This window comes from Ixodes scapularis, unplaced genomic scaffold (genome assembly GCF_016920785.2).
Source record: "Ixodes scapularis isolate PalLabHiFi unplaced genomic scaffold, ASM1692078v2 PGA_scaffold6__148_contigs__length_123643588, whole genome shotgun sequence".
NCBI lineage: Eukaryota > Metazoa > Arthropoda > Arachnida > Ixodida > Ixodidae > Ixodes > Ixodes scapularis.
Window position 1 is genome coordinate 105199889 of NW_024609881.1, and position 15865 is coordinate 105215753.

Sequence of the window (15865 nt, forward strand, 5' to 3'; positions counted from 1 at the left end):
GATGTGTCTTCACACAATAAAGTAATCGGAAAAGTAACGATTACTTCTTTCAGTAATGTCCAATTACTTTTGCCGTCGAGTAATGAAGTAATCTAATCGAATACTTTTTAGCCAAGAGTAATAGTAATTGTAATCGATTACTTTTTTTTAGTAACGTGTACAAGACTGCCGCTGACATGTTGCAAGTGATGGCTAAGAGGAAAGGGAGGAAGGTACTTCCTTCTAGAGCTTCAAACCCAAAGGGAGAGGAGGTCAAACATTGTTCCGATCCGCCACTCGTACGAGCGAGTGTGGCACTCCCTCGAGCAACGAAACTAGATCCTGTTGGCTCTAGTGACCTTCAGCGACCCATTCCTGTTCACCGCTAAGCTGACAGCGCGGTGGAAGCTACGTGCTTGCCGGACCAATTAGTCGCCTGGTTTTTATCACCTGACACCTTTCTCTGCGGTTGTGATCACATGGTGCAAGGCAGAAGGTTCACTGGTCAAACGAGCATGACGTTCCCAACGAACTGTCAGCCTAGTGGTGAGCAGATTAGCCCCCGAAACGTCGCTTTTGAACACATTACGGCTTATCTTCTGGGGTGCCATTGAGCTGCCTGAACCATGGTTCGCTGAAGAAGATAATATGCAGATGTCATCGCTTTTCCGTCCTTGTCTGCCAGGAAACACGGCGATCACGTCACCAAGCATGTCCGTCAGCCGCCGGTAAAATTGTTGGCAGTTCACTCTCTTGCCAAAAATAAACACAAAATAAACAAGAGCGAAATTCTCGATTCGGCGTGACACCTTCCGGCAACGGAAACAATCAACACACTGTGTTGAGCAACGCGTGGTTGCCTATTTGGTGGCTGAGCGACTTTTGTGCCGGCAGTACGACAACGCACCTAGATTCGATGATTCAGTGTCCGGTCAGTGACGTGTTTTTTATAGGAATTTATCAAAATAGAGAGCCTGGAAACAAGATTGAATGATAATCGAGCCTATTTTGGAACTCGATCAATCAGAGAGAGCGAATTGATGTCGCTGACAAAGAATTTTTCTTCCAATCGGAGCCACCTCCGAACCGTCGATTGCCATTTCTGAACAAATATTCGCTCAGTTAAGCGCCACGTCACGCAAATGCTGGGCGTGCAGGCGGCGCTTATCCCTTTTACACTAGAAATGGGAATCGAAAACATAGAACCAGCCCAAAACACGGAAAAATGGCCCCGGACAAAATTGTTCGAATAGAAAACTCGGACAAAATGGTTCAAATAAATTTTTTTCGTATTTTTTCTTGCTCCCTATTTTTATTAGCTTTAATTGGTACAATCCCAACATATAAAAAGATAAATATTCGTATAATTCAATAAATTTTTTTGTGAAATAAACATTTCATTACACAAAGAAACTAGTTGTAAATGTGTGCTACGTTTGGCTGCACTCAAAACGTCTTCTTGTAGCTCTTTTCAACAGAGCTAGAAGAGGGAACTCCTTTAAAGTAAAACATCAAGTTCACAAAATGTAACTGTACGGCATCAATTTAAAGCTTCGAGCGGGAGATCGGAAAGAGTTGTATCAAGCAGTAAAATAGATTGTTGGGCTAGTTGGCTGATCGGCATAATGAAAAAGAATGCAAAATAAACGGTACAAAGTCGAAGAAAAACACACACGAGACAGGTGCCTGCCCTGTGTGTGTGTTTCTCCAACATTGTCGTGTCTATATTGAGCTTCTTTTTTTTTTTATAGTCTCTACAAAAGTTGCATTATAAGAGCATTGAATGTACTTAACAGAACTTCAGAGTAGCACCTTATTAAAAGATGAGTGTCTAAAAATCACTTGGGACCATTCTCTCCGGGATTGCACTTGGGACCATTTTGTCCGGGGCCGTTTCGTCCAGGGCCATTTCGTCCGAGGCCATTTGTTCTGCATCCTATCATGCCATATTGCTCGCGAAAACCACGAGAACAGCAACGACCACGTTTCTGTGTTGTTTTTTTTTCCTCATGCCATCCCATTCTCCTAACTCTTGGTGGGCGACCTCAAAGTAGCGAGCGGGGTTCAACGGCGGACGGAGCACTCATTTCTTGCACTGCACATAAATTTGAACGCACAGCATATCGAAGTTTAGTTTTGCTTCACTCAAAACGCACTTATAGAATATGCCTATGGGATTATTTCGGGGTATCCTTCTAGACATAACTGCTCCTTGAAATCGAAAAACCACCATTTACAGACTGATTTATTTTTGAAGATAAAGATGACTGCAACACATCACTTGAACCTTCCGCGCAGCAGGATTTTTGATGCCCCTCGCGGATGGGTCCCAACTCTATTTTTGCGGCTCGACGCGTGCCGCGAAACAATCAGAGGCGCCGTATTGGGAGACGAGTGGTGTCATGACTCATGACCACAAGCTAGGACAACTGCATTCTATACTAAAACAAAAAAAAACCCAAAAAACGTTCCTCTGTTCTATTTTTTTTTTCATTCATACGCGCAGTTATACGTATATTGTTTAAACACGAAAGCAAGTTAAAAAATAGCTTTTGTTACTAAAAAAACACGACGCCGCTTAATCACCGTATCACTCATTCATCGCAACATGCACTTTTTTGTGTGTGTTGCTCATTCATCGAAGTTTTGCACCTTTGAAAATTTGTATGCATTTTTTGGGGGTTGGGGGAAATAAACTACACAATCGATTTCCGGAGGTACAGATTCCTTCAAATAAACTTTAATTCAATGACCCGTTTGGTTTATACAAATGAGTACCTAAGAGTAGCTTTATACTAACATTTCTTACTAAATAAAACACGGCGAGCAGTTACGCTTGCAAACGAACGCCAGTGTTCAAACCGCTGAAGCAGGTGGCCCGGGAGTCAAAGGCATCGAAGCCTGTTTCATCTGTGGTCCGAGGCGAAGATTATCTCGGTTTGGTGAATAACACAACGCGACTTGGTAAATAACTACGACATTCCACCTCTCTAAGCTTTCAAGGACTTGACAGCTCGCACGGGCAGCTTTGTTTCCACAGAATGGCGCACCCAATTTCTCGCGTGCAAAGCCTTTCGAGCCTGGTCATTGTGTCCCTCTATCCGGTAGAAGACTTAAGTGACCTCCTTTTTCCAAAGATCGCTTTATCTCTTTCCTGGCTGCCACAAGAACCCTTTTCGCTCTCTCCAGGCCTAAAACTAGCTCTGCATTTCTTTTTTTACTTTGCGAGGGGTGCTTTTGGTTGAGAAAGCACGCTTCTAAAGGATCTTCCCCGAAATCGGTTCTTGTTTAGCGAAAAGAACCCTTTTTTGCTCATTTGGCTCCTTTTTTTCTGAGAGTGTAGCTCCTAAGGTTGCCGTGCTTAGCTTTTACGGAGGAACATGGGAGACAGGCTTTCTCGGCGGGACCTATGGACAGGTGATTCATGACGTCATGGTGACGGCAAGCGAGCTCATTGCGCTGAAGAGGGCGTAGGAGACGGTGGACGGTGAAGACATTCGCGGATGTCTCGTGGACGCTCACCGTATCCTGGACGCGGTTCGTACGGGCGGAACCCGAGCATCTCAAGTTGTCGGTAGAGGCATCGGCGATAAATGTGGTCCGCTTCCTAGCGATGGCGGCACAAAGGACGTCGGTCGGCCGTCCTCACCACGTCGGTACACTCTAACCCCGATCGTAAACGACAAAGAGGCCAGAATGACCTTGTCTTGGCAGCCTAGCCCTAGTTCTTTCCCAAAGATTCTAGGCCGAATACTCTAGATGGCGAGGGTTGTAGATAAAAGGCTGAACGCCGTATCGCCAATTAAAAAAAAAAAAAGGTGAATTTGATTTTACGGGGTAGTCGAAACAATGAACACCTCCAGAAGATATATATAAACGGCGAAGAGATAAAAAATGCTGCTTAAGCTGATATGTTTAATGGACATTTTGTATATTTAGTCAATATATATTAAGATGATGATGCTCGTGGGCATATTAAAAAGGGAAGCCAATTTGATTTTTTTTTTTGGGGGGGGGGGATCCGGTTGACGATTCTGAAGTTTTTAAAGCATTTATGAATTCAAATAATACTCGTAAGAGACAAAGGTGGTATAGAGATGAGACCTGTGAAATATGTTTTAGACCTAATTACGCCTTATTCGACTTATATATTGAATTTATGCATATTTGAATGTGTATTCCCTCAGCATATGCAGATAGCAAAAGTTTTTGTACAGCATAAGAAAGGTCAAAATAATTATATAAATAATTAGAGACCAGTTTTCATACTGCCTGTTTCTTTCAAACGAGATAGAATAACGTATCAATATAAGGCCCTCAAAATGTTTCTTTAAGCATCACCTAATAACAAAATCCCAGTTTGGATTTCAAAAGCATCGTTCTACTGAGCTCGCCTCACTCGAAGAAAAGGAATTAAATTCACGTAATCTAGAAGATACAAAACAAATCTTATGAGTTTATATTGATTTTACGAAAGCTTTTGATATTTTAACCACAAGTTTTTATAAAAAAAAAAAAACTTGAATGTTACGGAGTACGCGGGCAAGCCCTGCATTTATTGCGATCATATCTCAAAAAACGTAAACAATATCTGTGCTCTAATAATTTTTCATCCAGTATAAAACCCATAGTCTCTGGAGAACCACAAGAAAGTATCTTAGGCCCCTTTCTTTTAACGTATATGTAAATGACAGTGCGAATATTGACCAAACAATTAAATTGATAATATATGCAGACGATACAACACCTATGCATGCTGCGGACGATCCTGAGGAGCTCGTGTCAAAAGTAAACTTATTGTTAGGCCAGATGTCGGTATGGACAGAAAATAACGCTTAAAAAATAAATACAAGTAAAATTAAGCCCGCACTATTTCGACCTAAGCATGAAATTCTCATTCCAATAAACACCATCAACTCCGTAAATATATAATTAACTCATAATTTCATAATACTTGGAGTGTTTTTTTTCAGAATATGTCCTGGGATAACCATATAGACTATTTAAATATAACATTGCCAAGAACTGTGGGAATTATATTTCAGCACTAGTATATACTTCAGACATTTGTTAAAATATTATTGTACAAATCATCAGTTTATTCCCATTTAAATTAATGTTCGTTGAGAAAGTGCTCCTGCTTCAAAAAAGAATGTTGTGAGTAATTGCAAATGCACCTTATCTTTCGTACACGGAAACCCTGCTTGAAATTTATAATATACTCAGCATTTACAATTTTATAGCTATAGGCCATCCACAAGACTTAGAACAAAATATCGTTATAACACTTCGTTCCTGGTAAAATAATCTGGCTCACAACAACATATAGTACCATACAAAATTCGTACTCCTGATAACCGGCACGAACCGACGTGTCTATTAAACACTTGAAAAGAAATGTTAGCATACCCATTCCCAAAACTTCTAGATGTATTGCATTCTGAAGGTGTGTTTATAGATAGATTAACTCTGGGTGAATTGCGCTCTGTCATGCATGGTTTAGGATGTATAAATTGATGTGATAAGTTCCTTTTTCTTTTAGTTTAAACGTATGTTAAGTTGATTTGCGAATGTCGACTAGTATGGTGCTCAGTGACTTTTTTCTACTGTCAATGTTTTTTTTGTTTTTTTTTGTGATTATGTGTTTGAATTTGCCCAACCTGATGCAGAATATACTGGGTCCAAGAGCTCGTCAAGCCGCGTAGCGCGGCTTTTTTTCTTGACTCCACCATTGCGTGTAATGGAAAATATACTAATATTATTATTCCCTGATTTTTTTTTTGTTGCGATAACCAGCTGTTACGCCGACGGACAGTCGCTTGCTGCTGCCGCCGCCGACGCTCGCTGCTGGTTTCTCGATGTGTGTTCTCCTTTTTCATTTCTGGCTTAAGTTCGCACTATTAATCCTTTAGCTCTTTTCGTTTTAGCCTGCCTCATCTTCTGTCATTCGTGACAACATTACTTCAGCTGCTGCACGAGGGAAAGAGGTTCTTTGAATTTCTCCGGCCAGAGCAACCTCCTTTTATTGTTGACAGTACTCTCTGTTGAACTAAACGGACACTCGATCGCACCTCGTTGAAGTAGCCGGGACACGTGTAACCTGCTGCACTTGTCTAAAGTTACGAATCTCACCCCTATAGTTTACTTTAGATTACAATTTTAGCTGAAGCTTGCCCTCCATACTCGTCCAGGTATGTGTGGTGAAAGCGTCTAATTTTTACTTTCTTTTGGTTCGTCGAAATTTCACCGATAAACAAGTGTAAAAAATGAAAGCCGTTTACAACTCCCTGTAACGCCGGATGAGAGCGCATCTCTTCAGGAGGAGGGTGGAAAAGTGCTGAAAGATAGGTGACTCCCTGAGGTCACGTGACCTCAGGGGGGGATGGGGAAGGGTGATGTGAGGGTAACTCGCATAGACTTCGTGACCCTCGTGAGGGTAACCCTTTTGAGGATAACTAACCCTCGCAAACCTCGTGAGGGTAACGCTCGTGACCCCTGTGATCCTCGTGGGGGTAACCCTCGTAACCCTTGTGAGAGTAGCCCTCGTAACCCTCGTAACCCTCACGAGGGTAACCCTCGTGACGTCATTATGAAAAAATTCCCATAATGCAACGCGCGGCTGCTCCGACGCCGACGGCGACGCCGCTCAAGCAAGAAACGGGCGCCTAAGAGCTGCGCTCTAAAAAGAATTGCCAATAAAGACTTAATTGATTGACCGGTAGTTTAATCGATCAATTGGACAGCCCTAGTACTAGATAACCTACGACGTTTTATTGTTGGTCTAATCTACGTCTGTTATTTTTGTTTTCTGATTTTTTAAAGTGCTGGATCAAGAGCATTGAATGGACTGATCTCCCCAAACTCCTCTGCACGGTGCTAGAGATGGTCTACGACCTTATGCCTAGCAGGAATGAGACGGAAAAGCTGTCGAGCAAAATAGTGAAAGGAGTCACGAAAGTACTGATAAAAATATGTAAGTACAAACATTCGCGGTCTTTATACAACTCTTTGTGGAGCGAGGCAAGAAAAGCCTTACACTGCGCCTTCTGCGAATGATCAACATTGAACCGTAATATGTATTATTTAAATTTTAAAAGCATTCAGAGGCAAAGCATTTCATCATTTGGTACACGAATTTGAAGAAAACCGGATATTTCTATGTCGTCATAATCGGTAATACCGTTTTATTTTTGTAGGGTAAACCTAATTGCCATAAGCCGTATAGATGAGAGTAAATGCAAGCGAACATAAAACTACCAGAACCATGTGCATCATAACTTAATATCCAGCATTCATGGATATTCAAAATGCCCACGATCTACGTATACTTATATAGAAGAGTAAGTTTAAATGTAAAATTAAGTGGTGCATTACCGCGACCATCTGTGTAAACAAATCAAGTAAGCGAATCTGGTCTCCGAGGAATGTAATAGCTTGATCATTTCAAACACTACCACTTAAAAGGCTTTTCATGAGGCTTAGTGCCGCAAAACGGTGATCTGGCGATGGACCTGCCTTCAGTGCTTCATTCATAGGAATGCTCACTCGTTCTACACTCTAAGAAATGTGAAGCCTCTATTTCCCCGCGAAACACTTTTAGAGCTCGTTTGTCGAGAAAGTATTTCTCACGTATAGAGTGCACAAGCCTATAAAACGATTTAAGGTGTAGTTATCTTGGTTAAAAAAGACACGTTATGTCAACGACCATACTTTCTATGTGCGATTCGCATTGTGATACAGCTTTATACTGTCTGAACATCGGAAATAACTGATTCGCTTCAAGGACTTACGGAATTGAATGAAATGCTTAGATGATCACGGATACCTATTTATTCCGAATATGAAAGCCGAGCATAAAAAGGAAAAACGAAGGTTACGTTAACTATCTATTTTTTGTATTGATTTTATGTTGTTGCTGCTATTTAAGGTTATATTAAATCATTTCATAATCGGATCTCGGAGAACCTCCAAATAAAAAATAAATAAAAAAGCAGCTGCTACATTTAAAGGTAAACAAATAAAAACATTCACGAGCCCGTGTCATCGATCAATCCAAAGCACAGAGGCTAACTCCGAAAAATTCTCGTTTCTCCATCTCCACATTTCGTAAGCGTTGCCGCACGGAGCGGCATTGCTAACCGAAAGCTCAAACTGCACCTTCGAAGCATGCTCCTTAGCAAGCGCAAGGAGCGTTGCCGTGCTTGCGCCATACTCATGTAACCCTAAACGCTACTCTAAAGCAGCAAAATATTTGCCGATTTTCGTCACGTGTGTTTTTACCTACTTTCACGACTCCGTCTGTATGCCGCCATACTGTGCGAATTTAGGATTTCCTCGAGAAAAGCTGGCGAGCAAACCTGCCGCAACATCTTTCTGTTCCAGCCACTAGGAGCCATTGATGTGTTAAAAGTCGTTAATAGGTATGCAGCCATTGAAATCAATGAGACCCCGTACCATTAAGAACGCCGAAAAACGAATCATGAACCATAACACACATCCGTGCCGAGTCACTTCCCACCCTTGTTGAGTTGTGAGTGCTCGCAGCGTGACTCATTCAGACTCACACGACCTTGAGTGATTGTTTTTGCAGGTAAACTATTTCTCCCCAAGGATAAACAGGATTCTCTTCAAGAAAGGCTTCTGCTCGAAGACATGCACGAACCGGAAATTGACGAGCAATTGGCCCCCAGGTCGCTGAAGAACGGAACTCCCGAATAGACTGCGTACCAGGTCCCGTTTCCAACCGACACCACCAAAGCTAAAGAACGTGAACGAGCACACTTCGACTGTCGTGAGAGTGAGATCGAGCGCTGACGCGGATTGCACGCGAATACTACGTCATCGCTCGGCTGGGTCTCGTGTCCAATCAATGCGTCGAAGGATGCTCTGCGACATTCTCGGAGCCCACTTTTGAGTTGGCGTCGTCGGGAGTGTGATGTCGCTACGTGGAGGTGGATGAGGTTGTTCACCGGGCTTCGAGTATTTTTGGTGGTGGTGTTCAAACTTTTCAGAAACGCAGCACTTCGATTACGCTTATGTTTTCAGTTTGCAGTGAGCACGGGAAGAATATAAACTATAGCTGGTCTAATAAAGTTTGTTGACGTAAAAAAAAAAATGTTGCGATGAGAAAAAAAAAAGAAAAAAGTGATGGATGTACTTTATGTCTGGCTAAGAGCTGTTCATAGCACGGGTGTTGTATAGACGGCTAAAAGAAAATATGCCACTGATGTCCGCATGTTAAAAATTCACGTATTTCGTGGTTCACTCGAATGCCTGGCGCCTTTATTTTGCTAGTGCAGCTCCTTCAAAGAAAAAAAAAATGAGAAGTAATTGTTAACGTGTTTTTAAACTATTTACGTGAGCGCGTGCTGTCGGCATCGGGTACTACAAAGGGTGGCATCACCCTAAACAGAAGAACATTGAGGCACCCTAGTTTTAGTAGACCGTTTTCATTTTCCGCTCCGCTCTGGGGGTGCCAAACTGCGCATGCGCGGCCTGCTTCGCCGGAATGGAAAGCGGAGGTTAAAAAACGCGTTAAAGGCGCTTGTCAAATTATGAGACGCAGGAGAAAACCAGCCTTCTGCGTTAAGTCGTTATTTCGAACCCTTTTTGCTCGCGTTCGCCCATTGAAAAGCGTGCAGGAAGGGTCTCAGCACGCGCCTCGTATCGCTGCGCCGCAGTGTTCTTCCGCAGCCTAAAGGCAATCTGCTTTCATCGCCGTCGCCATGGCAACGAACGCCTATTTTCCGCACACCGTTTGTTACCCAAATTTTAATAGATTTGTAAAGAAGAGCCGGAGACTATCGCCGCGAAGCGGCGTGAACGCAGGCGGGTGGGTGGTTTAACACGCTCCTCAGTTATAAACGTGCCGTCCGAAAAGGCCATTCAGCGTTAGTTGCCATGGTGACGGCGATGACAGCAGACAGCCTTTATGCTGCAGAAGAACGCTGCACCACTGCGATATGAGGTGCGCGCTGAGACGCTTCCCGTATGCTTTTCGATGGGTGGAACGCGAACAAAAAGTGTTCGAAATAAGGACTGAACGCAGAAGGCTTGTTTTCTCCCCCGCCTCAAAATTTGACGAGCCTTACACGAAAAGCCTGTTTTTTGGCCATCGCGTGCCCTGTTTTTTTTCATCCATAACATGGTTCAAAAGTATCAGACTGCCAACGTTTTTTGTACAACAAAATGAAAAAAAATGCAATAAAACAAACTGACAACCGACTCAGTGCCCATTCAAGCAAGACTGTTTGCCCGAATTGCGTTACGAGTCACTCGGACGTTCTTGCTTTGAACTGTGCATGCAAAGCTACTCCTTAATTTTGTTTGTTTACGTATCGCACAAAGCTAAGCAATCTGAATTAAAAGCACTGCAATATAATTTTTATTCAGAACCAGCCGTACTTCCAAGCGTTATTCGTGCTTAACAAAGCTCAGCCGAAGCAGCCTGATCGGCTGCGAGGAGGAGAGCAATACGCGCAGAAGACCAGTGATATGCACTCACCTCGCAAAGCATGCTTTTTCCAGTGGGCTTGGAATTCTTTCGTTTTATAATGGCAAGCCCAACCCTCCTCCACTTCACATTAGCGTTCTTACCTGACGGGAACCGGAAGTGTATTTTGCCGTTCTCTGACCTGCTTCGGCACACGAAGGCACAGCAAGCAGGCTAAAAGAGGTGATTTCATGAAAATACGTGCGCCACCGCGCTAACTGCCTGAGAACCAACCCGGAGCGTGATAACTATAGTGATAACGATAGTGACGGCACACATCTCACGTGACTGCTGCCGTCCAATGATGCTGCAGAAAATGAAAACATACTCGGCAAGATTGGGACTGTTGTCGGAAAATTATTAGATTGGAAATTCGGTACTCTGACACAGTATTCAGTGACTCTACTCTCCCCGAAATAAGGTCAGTTATGAATTCGAGATAAGTCCACCTCAAAGAGGAGGTTGTGGGCTACCTCTTTTGAGACAGCAAGGCTCGCCTAGCTGGGCTTTGCTTGTGTGCGAAGTCGAGGGAATCGCAGGCGAGTTTTGTGAGCCCATGTCTTTTTTTTTTTTCCGCTGCCTGAATTCGTGATGCGTGCCAACATCCCCAAGAAAAGCCTCCAGTACCAAAATATCTAAACGTGGGCTTTGGAACGTTGATTAAACAGGATTTTCGCTTGTGAAACAAGGTTGCCACACACAAGTCTCGAAAGATCACGAGTGGTCGCCGAGAGACCACCAACCGCGTCTCGGCGTGTTTGAATGGGGTCGCTCGCGAATCGTAGCCGCAACCGATTCGCAAACACGGCTCAACGTCCTGTGGGCGCTTGCATATAAGATTAAACAACCGTGTCCGGTGATCATTTTGAGTTTTAATAAAAAACACATTTTGCTGGCGACATGCCAAGAACAATAAAGTTTGTGAAGTCTTTGTGAAGAAAACTTTCTAAGCACCCTCTCAGTCAAGTGCGCGTTTTGCGTACCGCGCGATCTTGACATTTCAGGCGGCTTCCCCCATAGAACTGTTTTGGCTGCGGATCTAGATATATTCACTGAGAAATTTGGCACAGGTAGGATTGACAAAAAGTATTAATTAAGAAGTTTTAGGGCCGTTATTTTGAGAAAGAAAATTCACAAACACGGCACTTTGCGCAATAACGCTCTGGATGAACGATTTGTTTTCTCTGTAGCTATAAAAGCTAAGGTCTCAAAGGTTTGCCAGTGTGTTGCCCTGTATAATGTTTATCTGGCCATTAAATATCGTTGTCCTGGTTAGTGGGAGAAATTTATAAGAATTTCTCACGCAGGGGCATTTAACTGAAATGCATTATTTTGAAAATCAATTAAAAAAAGGCCATCTTTAATTTTCTTTAAGCTCTCCAAAATTAAGATTTATAATAAGTACTAACAGAATCTGCAAATACCTACTGCAATATTTGTGTGGCTTTGAAGTTATAAAACGAGAAATACGGTCAAATTGACGCTAACGCTCTTGTCCTAAATGGCGCGTGCACGTACCCATTTTTCGCATTTTCATTATGATTATGAAACGTGAAAATGCTACGCGGTGGTTAGGAAAAGACAAATTGACAGCACAGAGGTGGACGGTAGTTTTGAAGAAAGAATTTCCAATAGATTTTTGTACAACCGACCCAAATATTCCCATGGGCCGGAGCGATCGAGGTGCTGCGCCACCCTGTAACATGCTTCACGGTACCTGTTTCAACAGCCGGCGTGCAGCGTCTCCGTCTACGCGACGTAAAGGAAGCAACAGGAGCGACTCCGCAAACATATCAGCCTACAACCTTGGCGGAAACAAGATATTGAAGGCAGGGCACGGCAGAACCTGAACCTGCGCCACCTGCGAGCGCCTAATAGATACGCCGGGACCAACCAAACCTAAACTCGTAAATACTATCAGTGCGCGGACGGGTTGGTAGAAGTTTGGCATCATGAACTAAATCCGAGACCCGGGCAGAATAAACGAGGTTTTTTGGCAGTGGTAAAAACAAAACAAAATACGGGACGAAAAACAACTTGAATTAAAGGTTTAATTTAATCGCCCTCCTTTTAAACACCCTCATTAAATACATATCACCGTTTTTATATCACCTTATAGCACCGTACCTATATAACCCTCATTCTATAGAAGAAAAAAACATTTTCTCCGTTTTTCTAAGCGTCAAAATTGTTTTTTTTTTTCTTGCGCAATTCTGTTAGGTTAAATTCAATCATGTCTTGTATTGATACTGTCAGCCATTTTTAGGGCTACGACAGGGTGAATAAAATATGCAAAAAAAGGAATATACAAGTCGCCGATAAAAACAAAAAAGAGTTTAACGAATAATCAAGCTTCTCGTTGAATACAAAATGCCACTTATCTGACCAAATTACGCATCTTTCAAAACTTCAAATTCAAAAAAGTTATAATAATTTACTACAAAAAGATGTGATGAAGTGGCATTTAATTGGTGGCACAGACACGAATATTTTCATTGTTTTCAACAAATTCACTAAATCAGGTTGATGACACAGTGATGTCAAGTGGCATATACACGAACTCATCTCTGTTACGTCACGGCGCGGTGGTGGAGCGTCGGTTGCACTTCCGGCCTGGAACTGTAGGCAGAAGTCCCCATGCCAGACGTGTATTCCTGCGTTGTTTTGAAAGGAACCAGACAAAAACCTACCTTCTCGTCAAAACGCCGCGACTGGGGCCGTACCAAAAGTGTCGAGAAAAGTTTGAAGGTCAGTTTTCACGTGCTCGGTTCGTCCTATGATCTGGATGTGTGCCGTGAAAAGGGAAAAGCAGACGCCGTCGGACAACGATTGCTTGGGTGGGAAGCACTTTGGGTTGAATTCACGGATACTTGTGGTCATCAGATTTATTTGTTTTGTTCCAACATGAACGCGAGAAAACCGTCATGTTGTGGGGACCATCTGCGAATTACGTTCAGTGCGTCTTCAAGTTCAAACGGCGGCCTGATTGTTCGAACTGTCGTCTGCTCTTTCAAACGTTTCTGCTTGTCGTCTGCTCTCTTAGACGACGCCGGCCCGTAGACAAAATGTTGTCCCGGTACTTGCGATAAGAAGTGCAGGCCTCAAAAGACTTAAATTTGAAGGTTGGTAAGCAGGCTTGATGTAAACAGTGGATACATGAAGATGTTGATCATTGTTACAAGTGACCATCCCCGACTTGTTATGCCTAATTCACTTGGTCCGATTCTGCTCGCGAATTTCAGTATCGACGTCGACCATCTCAGCTACGGTTCACGCTTTTGCAGCCCGAGCGGCGTCGCGACTGAAAATGGCGAGCGAAATCTCAACATCCGAATCAAGCATTAGCGTACATACTGTGGCATCCACGCGGTATGAATCGCCACATGTCACATTATTCACGCGAAGTTTTGCGGTGTAACCAGCCTCGGTAATTTCGCTGACGCCGCTCAAGATAGTCAGACATCATCAGGAAGACGTAGAATCAACAATTCGAACGCGAAAAAGGGAAGGGGGACTCACACCGACGCCGACAACATCGCATTTCAATGGTTTGTTTATGGGCGACGGCGAGCTTCTTGCCCACACCCCCATCGCGCATGCGAGGCGCCGGTGGCGTCCGCTAGGGGCGCTCCGGTTTGTTTGTAAACATGAGGTGGTGTATATTCCAGGCGTCGATGGTTTTAGGGAAGAACACTGTATTTAAAACAACCATCTCGAAGAAATTGATTCGGGATGCACATGCTGTGGTGATGACTTGAGCATTTATGAGCAGGAATTTAAAATAAATCTTAATTCTTAATATTTACGTCATTATTAATAATTCGAAAAACGAATTGAATTTTTTCGAACGCATCATTCGACTACAAGGCTAGAACATTTGAGAGTTTCCATACATTTACATGGGAATAAGTGCGGCAATATGTGTTAAAAACAAATCTGGATGCGATTCGTTGAATTTTGTTTCAAGCTTAAAACAACTTGTAGCGGTATGTGTATCCCATGCAATTTTCGGGTATGCTCAATAACGAATCTAACCAGGGTCAGGCAAGCTTGAACGCTAACCTCGCAGTTTGTTTTATTGGCAATGAAATACAAACTTGGAAATATCATATTATGAATCTGGATTATCAGCACAAATCTATTCAAAGTCATTGCGAATATTTGCATATTAAAAAAGTGAGATATTGCATAAACGCCACAAAGTCAAACACACCGATGCTGCTAAACACAACCAAACGCGTCGTTCTATTGGGACGTAATACCGTAAAGGAGTTCAAGCTCACTAAGGATGTGGTTCATGTAGGTGTGAAAAAATGGAAGGTTGTTTTAATTTCTGGCCTTTTTTATTGCCAATCCTACGCTTTTTTTGTTGTTTATCTTCGATTATATGCTAAGGAGCCTTCACGAGATGATTATTAGATAAGAAAAGCAATAACCGTCAGTTAGTCAATAACCGTCAATTATATCAAATAATGAAGTGGGCGATAACTGCGCTCATCCTGATCCTGATGGGTGACGAGACCGTATACTGACAAAGCAAGAAATGCCATGATCGGTAAATTGTGAGAGACAGACGCTGTTATTGCTTGGAAACAACGGTTCGCTAGCATACGAATTGCACGTTGTTACGGTGGCTGACATTAGCTTCGATCTATTTACCTGCACCTCCTTCGCCGATGCAGAAGAGTCTAGGGCAGTCTACTTCCGGTATGTGTATTAAGATACGACCGGGAGCGCACCGCCCTACACTCTTTTGCACCGGTGTAGGATGTTACGTTAATCGAAAGCAGCTATTCTTGACGAGATGCAGTACGTGAAGGCCCTCGACAGTTTGAAATATCACAGATGACTGTGGAACATAGATTACAGCTTTGGTTTTAAAATGCCGATGTCAAAGGTATTGATAGTTTTTTTTAAAGACCTTTCTTGGCATATATTGGTTTCTTACATACATGGTATGTATATGAGCTTTCCAATAGAACATGCAATTTTAATGGACCTGCAGTTTACATCAAAAAGCAGAATGACTGACAGGTCTGCAACACTCACATTTTTCTTGGGTAATACGTAAAAAACACTCCGTCACCGTCAACCACAAACAAAAGCTCCACTATTGGTTACAAAAACAAATCCTGGCGTGCTTAGTCAAATTAGTCAAGTGTAACGACGGCTTGGTCATACAATCACCATACTGCTTAAGCGGAGAGGTTTCTTGTTTGTATTAAGTTTGAAGGCACTCCTTTTAGGACACAAGCAATATTTCGAAGGCACGCCTTTTTAGAAAAAGACTAGTTTAGTTTCCCTTAAGTAAGAGAAAACAAGATGAGCTAAAATGACTTTTAAGGTTAAAAGTCGGTCCGTTATTTTCTTACAGGCTGTTTATAAATTTAACTG